At 36.9% G+C, this 9,312-nt stretch overlaps 1 pseudogene; it reads left to right on the top strand.

Moving 5' to 3' along the window:
* The first annotated feature begins 202 nt into the window (after positions 1–202).
* Positions 203–9,312, top strand: part of LOC107740399 (mitochondrial ornithine transporter 1-like) — a 9,948-nt pseudogene continuing 838 nt past the window's right edge.

Raw genomic sequence — 9,312 nt, 5'->3', positions numbered from 1 at the left:
AAAATTTTGTTTTTTTACCCACTGAACAGAAAAAAAGATATTTAGCAGAATGTTTCAAGCTTCTCCTATCCAATGAAATTCTTTACTTGAAAGAAACTAAACTATGTGTGCAAGGGGGGCTTTATTCTTATATATATATATATATTCTTACTATCAATAGACCATACTGTACCTACATAAAATGTTTGTAAGAATTCATGACCGCATCTTATCTGTACTTATGTACTTATCCTGCATAGTTTGGATGCTTAGATAACTGTTACTATACTCAAGGCTATCCTGCCATCTAGTGTGTGTTCCTGGTATTTGTTATGCTCAAATATCGCGTTTGATGAAGTGACCTTGTGTCACAATCCTTATGTTGAGTCAACAACTTCTGCAGGATATGACAGCAACACGACCGCCTTCTCTTATTTGCAGAGCACATGGTTCCAGGAAGCCCCCACATGACGAGCCCTACACACCCCTACCTGCGTGTGTGGCATGTACACACCTGTGGGGCTGATCGAAGTGTGTTCGAGTGTTTTCGTCGGTACACCGGCTTCAGGTGTGTTTTTCGTCAGTATTAAGAATACTTCTTTCACAGGACGGTTTGTACCGAGGCTCTTCAACCAAGCACATTATTGGATATAGTCTGAAGTGTCCGCTGCCAGACAGTCAGTTATCCAGGAAAGGGGCGGTGAGTGTGAGAATACCTGCTCTGTGCGACCATGCAGAACATATGAGAGATTGCAGTAGCTGAGTTTAAAGTTACTAAGACATTCTGATCTTGGCATGTGAATGTTGGCACATGAGGAGGTTAAGATGGTCAGTGTTGGGCTCAAAGGGACTCTTGACCCCTCAGGGGGGATTGCCTCTAAATCTGATTTAATGATTAAGGCTATAAATAGAGAGCTCACATGTCAGATATAAATAATACACTGTTCTTGCTTAGGCACTAAACTTATGTTCTGTGAGGACTTTTTTTTTTCATTTCTCTTTACATTTTTGTGATACTGTATGCCACTATGCATTTTGGATGTGTGGGACCAGGACAATACTTCTTCTTCTTCTTCTTCTTCTTCTTCTTCTTCTTCTATATATGCCATGGTATTTGCACTAGTCTTATATTAGGAGCAAGTCTAGCCTTCAACCATTATTACACTGTTGTGAATAAAACACATTATTGGAGTACGTTTGTCAAGAAAATACTTTAAAATAGTCATTCTACCTAAAACTCACATTTAGTTCAACATTTTATTTGCCATTTAATTGTGAAATTTACTAGTAATGTCTAAGTGTTTTTTTTTTGGTACTGTAAACAGGTTGATACTTTTTCTTAATATGTTATTGATATATTATGGATATAAACATATCAACTTCTAGCAACCACAAGGTCTAGAGCAGGCAGCGTTTTTGCACGGAGGCACCTCATGAAACTGATTTTGGACAGGCTTCTGAGGCAGCATAACGGTTCAATGATCTACAACAAAATATAAATGTTTTTTTTGTGATAACTAAACAAATATTTAATTATTATAAATAATGCTGATTTCTCACTAGAAATAACATTAAAAGTGCAAAAATGTTGTCATTTACACACAAACTGACCACAAAATGCAACTTTCAGATGCCATCTTTTTTTTAGTTCAACCATCACGGATGGAATGCACAGGATTGTGGGATATCAAAGGCAGCGAAGGATACATAAATGCTGCCTTCAAAAATCGATCAGATGAAGATATCTCAGCTAACACTAGATTCAGATGTGCCTTGATGCCTTCCTACCTTAGAAAGCATCCTCCGAAGGCAGCATTTTTCAGTTTTCAGATAAAGCCTAATTATCCTGAAGACATTAATGATTAGCATGCTCAGGTGTGTTTGATTAGGGTTAGAGCTAAACTCTGTAGGAAAGTGGTTCTCGTGGGCCAGATTTGAGGATCCCTAGAGACACTTCTAGACCTGTTTTATGTGTGGTTATAAAAGACGCAATCTAAAGACGTCAATCCGTCACATGTTTACATAGAAAAACAATGGCAATTCTTTCTCTGTGAATGTTCTGTGTTTTGATATGTTGTTCTTCTTGTTTGCTGCCTTATGAAGTATTCTGTTGATCCTGTCAATTCTACATGTGTATACTATGGTAAATCCGAGTTAATCTGGGTGAATCTGAGTAAAATCTTTTGTCCTGCATTTTACAGGAAGTGATGCAATATTGAAGTTAACTATGGCTCCACATCCTGTCACTCAAGCCATCACTGATCTGTCAGCAGGAGCATGTGGTAACAGCCTTGTATTATTCATTTCCTGTGTCTACATTAACAACTGTAATATATGGGGGGCTTACATACGATGCACTGTGTTTTCCATCTGCCTGATTTGCATACATTTTGCATTATGATGGGAATTTTGTTACAGTAAGAAACAAGAAAGATCAGTTATTTAAAAACATACAGGCATGTTCTGCACTGTTTCCTCTCTTCTGTCTTTTTAAGGTGGGATTGCATGTGTGTTAAGCGGGCAGCCCTTTGATACAGCCAAGGTGAAGATGCAGACTTTCCCCGGCTTGTACAGAGGCTTTGTCCACTGCTTCGTCTCAGTCTATAAACAGGTTGGACTCCGAGGGCTCTATCAGGGCACCACGCCTGCCCTCATAGCCAACATTGCTGAAAACGCTGTGCTCTTCATGAGCTACGGCTTCTGCCAGAATGTTGTCCGCTTTGTTTCAGGACTGGACCGATGCACAGAACTCAGGTGAGGTACCATTACAGTAAAGTGCCACAAATAAGAATAAGACATACCATTCTACCTAGGTGTGACTGACTCTTAACTTTTATAAAGAATATCTCTTTGGATTTGAGACTTTAGTCTTTGCAACTTTACAGATCTTCTTTATGCACCAAGAGCTTGTAACACTCCAAAGAGAAAGGAAAAATTGAAATCGCATCATATGACCTCTTTAAACTAAGCACTAAAACTATGAAAATCTATCATAAAAATGAATTATTAGTTGTTATAATTATCATTATAACAACTAATGAATTATAACAAATATGAACATCTAAACAAATAAACAACCTATTTCTATATTTTTTTTTGCGTCAAAAAGATTTATGTAATAATTTTTGTGACAAATTTGTGGTAGAAATTCCACCACACCAAACTTTTGCCCCAGTAAAGTTTTTTTTAATTTATTTTATTTTTTTACTTCTTTACCAAGAAGACAGCGTCATAAGTGTAGAGCAGTGAGTCTAAGCCTCTGTGACTCAAAGGCCCCCAAAATAAAAATAAAATGTAAATATTAAAAATGTTATGTTGCCTTTAAAATAACAAATAAATAATATATAAATTAAATAACTGTTATACTGTATATACACTATATGGACAAAATAATTGGGACACACCTCTTAATTAGCCTACTGAATTAAAGTGTTTCAGTCAGACACATTGCCACTGGTGTGCACCTAGATACAGATACAGTGAAAAAATATTCTGAAGAGTATTGTGTTTGGATGCCACTTTTTCAATAAATCAGTTCTTAAAATTTCATCCCACAGTCAACTGTAAATTATATTATTCTAAAGTGGAAGTGTATAGGAACAGCAGCAACTTAGCCACGAAGCGGAAGACCATATAAAGTCACAGAGCGGGGTTTACCGAGTGCTGAGGCAGATAGGTGCATAAAGGTCAGCAATGCTTTACTGATTCCATAGCTGAGTTCCAAATCTCCACTGGCATTAATATCAGCACAAAAACTGTGCAGCGGGAGCTTCATGGAATGGGTCTCTATGGCCAAACAGCTGCATGAAAGCCTCATATTACCAAGTACAATGGCAAGCATCAGCTTGAGTTGTAAAGCATGCCACCACTGGATTCGGGAGCAGTGGAAACATGTTCTGTGACAATCACGCTTCTCTGTTTGGCGGATGCCAGGAAAATGTCACCTGCCTGACTGCATTGTGCCAACTGTAAAGTTTGATGGAGGAAGGACAGTGGTATGTGACTGTTTTTTTTTTAAAGGTTGGGCTAGGCTCCTTATTTCAAGTGAAGGAAAATCTTAATGCCTCACTCTACTAAGACATTTTGGAGAATGCTTATGCTTCCAAATTTGTGGGAATAGTTGGGGGAAGGCCCTTTTCTATTACAGCATGTTTGTGCCCCAGTGCACAAAGTAAGGCCCATTAAGTCATGGTTGGATGAGTTCAGTGTGAACCCTGACCTCAACCCCATCGAATATGTTTGGAATGAACTGGAACAGAGATTGCAAGACAGTCATCTCGTCCAACATCAATGCCTGACCCCACAAATGATCTACTAGATGAACGGACAAAACTGATCACAGAAACACTCCAAAATCTTGAACAAAGGTTTTAGAGGTAAAGAGGTTTTTTTCTCCAAAAATTTAAGAAACACTCATATATTATTGAGTAACATATTCATGTACTATTGTATTTACATGGGATACGATTGTACATTAACATTAATGGAAAACAAAGTTATGTTACCATAATACCATGTCCTAAAAAACATTTTGGTCCTTATTTCTTAGTGCTTGTCCACATGCTGGAGAAACTGTAAAGATACAGTATGACACAGAATCATGCTCTTATCAGGCTGTTAATATTATATACTGTATATGGTGTGTAATTCCGATATGCAATGATGCAATTCAGTCCTCTAGGACAGACGCTATGTCATGTGACCCATGGCCTGCGTGTTCAGAGCACCTTTCTTTATTGGATAAACATTAGATGTTTATAGTCAATACAAGGGTTACAGTTTCTTTCATGTGACCTCTTAAAATACTGTGTAAAACATCATAATATTAATGGATCCCAATAATGAGATCAAATGGAAATACTATGGTACTTTAAAAAAGGCTAGCTTGGTACTCACCATGGGATATTTATGAACCATGATATTTTATATATTCTATCAAAGGTATTTCAAAAAATACAAACTTTTTGTTTGTCATGTCTGTTTTGGTTTCTGTTCAGAGAACTTTATTCTGAAGTTTGTTTTGTTCCTATGTATTTATACCCCTAAGTGATTGTGAGTCATTGTCTTTGTGTTATTGCAAAGCTGTTTCACTGATGTGTACCTTTTGGATTATTCCTCATCCTGAATTGCCTTCTTGTTTAAATAAAGAGCTGCACTTAAATCCTTGTCTCAACAGTTAAGCGAATCCCCATTCACCGTTGGCAAGGTGGATGAGGATCACAATCACCCTATGGCTCCCCAGACACTGGATATTCTCCCTGAGCCCCTCCCAGCCATTCATCACACCTGCCATGGACCCCAGGCAAACACCATGCTCGCCACCTGGCCCTAGCCTGTGGCCACGGTCACCATGGACCCTCAGCCTAGTCTGTTCTAGAGCCAGCGCCTTTCACCCAGTTCATCTCAGAGCCAGCACTCTGTCCAGGAGCCAGAGCTTATTGACCTACTGGGTTTAAGTCCCACCCCTAAAGCACTTCCTCCTCTGCTGGTCCCATCCAGCTGTAGTGACTCACCGGTTCTGTCCATTTTTTTTTTTTGACCCTTCCTCTTCCACTGCCCTGCATCATAGCCTTGATGGGTTTGTCCGGGGCCACTGGTCATCCTTCTTTGACTCTGCCAATGGTCCTCTTGCTCCTCCGGTTCTTCTCAGCTGGCTCCACCAGTACAATCACAGTCTCCTGATCCACCATGGTCTTTGGAGTTGTGGAATCCGAAAAGACCCAACCCTCAGGCCCAGACACCTCCGCCTCGGGCTTCCAATTCCCCGGCTCTTTCATGGTCAGCAATTCCTCAATCTCCACTGTGGATTTCCATTCCTCCGGCTCTTCCAGGCGTTTGGTGAGGGGGATACTGTCATGTCCAGTTTGGTTTCTGTTGAAGAACTTTATTTCATTCCTGTATTTCTATTGTGAACAAAAATGTGTGAAAAAAGTGTGACCAAAATGTTCAATATATAAAAAATTATTTATGTTACATCTTTACAATTTGCCCACTAATTTATAATGGTCATAATTAAGTTATTAATCTTCTTAATTTTACGATGCAGTGTTAAATTTCATTTTCTCCAGTGTTATTTGTTTGGTGTTACTGTTGACTCAGAAGTGGTGTTATATCTTGATTCATATGAAGTCATTCATATTACATTTGATTCAGCATGAAATGATACATGAACTATAATAAGAGTGTCAGTGTGACCTTTCCTGAAGTTCAGCAGTGTGTGTGATTATTAGATGTATTGTGTGTTTCAGTGATGTTCAGAAGGCCTGCTCAGGCTCTGTCGCTTCTGTCTTCTCCTCTCTGGCTTTATGCCCCACTGAATTGGTTTACATTAAGATTTAAACAAAAATAGTTTAGACGTATTATTTTATTAATATCTACATAAATTAAATCAATAAAAAGTACTACCATGATGTATAAACACTTTCAATTTAAACAACATGATAGCTTTTTATGAATCACACCAATGAGAATAATTTTGTTTTATGTTACATCAACAAGACAATTAAAATAATGTCATAATTAAAAAAAGATCAAATTGCTTTTTAAAGTAGACTCCTTTTTTTCTTATGCAAGCATTTTTTTTATGCACTTGTTTTTTGACAGGCCTTGAGAATTCCCTGAATACCCTTTTTTTTTTATTTTTTACCAGTCATCATTTACTTACCCTCAGGTGGTTTCCAAACTTGTTTGCATTGTTTCCTGTGGTATTCAGAAGACAAAAAAGCCCACTGAAACATTTCTCAAACTTTTTATTTATTTGTTTGTTGTTCCACATACAGGTTAGGAATGATATGAGTGTGTGTAAATGATGACAGAATGTTCATTTTTGGGCAAATTGACCTCTTAAGGAGCTAATTTTGGTTGAAGCCATCTACTGTTCCTAAGTTCAGAGTGTCTATAATTCCATTGAACTTGGACAAATATGACGTCAAAATCATAGTTTTCCAGTAGTTTGGATCTTGCTGAAATTCCCTTCTCAATTTCAGCACGGTGTGGTCTGTTGTGAAAAATGTGTTACGGACAAACGGACCTCTGGGTTTCTATCAGGGTCTCACCACCACTATAGTCCGTGAGGTACCTGGATACTTCTGTTTCTTTGGAGGATATGAACTCAGCCGCTCAATGTTTGCCCAACACATGGGCAGAGACAAAGAGCACATAGGTCAGTCCATGAGAAGGCCACTTACTGACACAATATACTCATGTCATTGCAAAAAAATGTTTTGAAGAACGTTCAAGTTGCTTTTTCATTAATTTCATTCCTCTGTGGAACAGAACAGCTTGGATGATTCTTCAGTTCTCCTCTGTATGCGTGTTTCTGACAGGTGTTGTGCCCTTGATGTTCAGTGGTGGTTTTGGCGGTGCCTGTCTGTGGTTGGTTGTGTACCCCATAGACTGTGTGAAGTCTCGCATCCAGGTTCTGTCTTTAGCCGGGAAACAGGAAGGCTTCCTCAAGACTCTTATGGGGATTTTACGAAATGAGGGTGAGATTTCAGTATTTATCTTTGTTTCAAAACCTAGTGACACATACTGTATGTAACATCCTGTCCGTCATGGAACCTCAGAAGTGATGGATAAATTCTCGACACAGAAAACTCAACTTATTGTTTAAATACAGTTTACCATTACCTAGGCTAATAGCATGATACTCTGATAAGCCCATAACTGCACAGTACACCAATATTGAGTAAAATAATCATTTTTTGCTAATATCTTTTAAGTATCGAATGAAATATACATTATGAAATGCATTTTTAATCAGAGGCATAATGCCCATGCAAACCGAGGGGCATGTGCCTCCTCAGGTTTCTGAGGATTTTGAATGCAACTTTCAAAAGACAAACAATAAATATTTTTACATTTCACACTTAAGTTCCTTGATCATTGCAGGTTTAAAATTATACAGGAGATGGGTCATTTTCAGGAGATTGTGCCAGAAAATGTATCTTTCTTATCTTTGATGTCTGATATGTGACATAATACATAAAGCTTAATTTATTTAGAAAAAAAATATATAGAAAGAAATCTAAATAATAAAGTGTGCATATGAGTTTGAAATTAGGTGCTGATATTTAGCCAGAAAGTAAGATGGAATTTCAATAGATTTTAATGTAATTCACAGTAAAAAGACACACATACCACAGAGGCATGTTTTTATTATGCTAAAATACCTTTACTTGCTAAAAAAGTACACTGCAAAAAATAAATAAATAAATACAGTTGTTTCCTGTAATATTACGATCAAATACCTGAATGACTGGCAGCCATACAAAAACCATAAAATTAAGGTAAAATATCCTAATTCAAATAAAGTGAAAAAATTTGTACTGCAATTTTCATTAAATACTTTAACAGGAAATCACTGTTAATTTACAGGTACCTGAATTATTACTTCATTGTACTACTTTATTGTAAAATGCAACAACACACATGCATGAGCTGATGTAAATCATCACTGTGTTAGTGACTACACAGTTATTGCTTTTAAATATAGTAACATGCAGCATAACAGCCTGTTTTTTTTTTTTTTTTGGTCCATCATGGACTAAAGTGCAGGCTCTTCTCTACAGCACAATGGTAATCCACAAAACTCTACAGAAACTCTTTATATCCTAACAAAAGATCCCTCAAGATCTCAGCAGAGGATGATTAAACAACTCCACAAAACATCACAGATTCACTTATCACTAGATTGACTTTACTTCTTTCATACAGATGTTCTCATTGAGAATTAACAGAGGTTTAGATATTGACGTTTTATTGAAAATAATAAAGTTTGATGTTATCATGATGGAGATCTATGTCTGCTTTAGTTGGGCTCTGGACCCTTGTCTTTCTAACATATGTTTTTCTGTTAAACGTTTCATGCAAATTTCTGTAAAGGTTTTTGCACTTTATTTAAATTGGAATATTTTACTTTAATTTTATGGGTTTTGGCAGCCATTGCTGCCAGCAATTTGATCGTTTTTTTTTTTTTTTTTTTGCAAGGTGTGAGCAATAGTGAAGGCAAATCTGTTGATTTGCACCATCTGGTGGTGATTTCACAAATTACTTTCGCCATTACTTTTGCATTTAACATAACATACATTTCTATGTAATTTAAGAAAACAAAAAAAATACTCTATAAATAATGCAGTATTTCTCTGTAAAAAAAAACCCCAATAATAATTACTGTAGTGTATGGTTAATGATATACTTAAAATAACAGCCAAGTTGTTAATCTTACAGATATTGTTAGTAATTTTACAGGCTTGCATAAAATTTAAAGTGAAGAAAAACGACTGTTAAAAAAAAAAAGAAGCATTTACTGGAGTTGGTTTCTGTAAAAAAAAA

This window comes from Sinocyclocheilus rhinocerous, unplaced genomic scaffold, assembly GCF_001515625.1.
Source record: "Sinocyclocheilus rhinocerous isolate Xijiao unplaced genomic scaffold, SAMN03320098_v1.1 scaffold315, whole genome shotgun sequence".
In the NCBI taxonomy this organism is placed as follows: domain Eukaryota; kingdom Metazoa; phylum Chordata; class Actinopteri; order Cypriniformes; family Cyprinidae; genus Sinocyclocheilus; species Sinocyclocheilus rhinocerous.
This window is presented reverse-complemented; position numbering and strand designations above follow the sequence as displayed.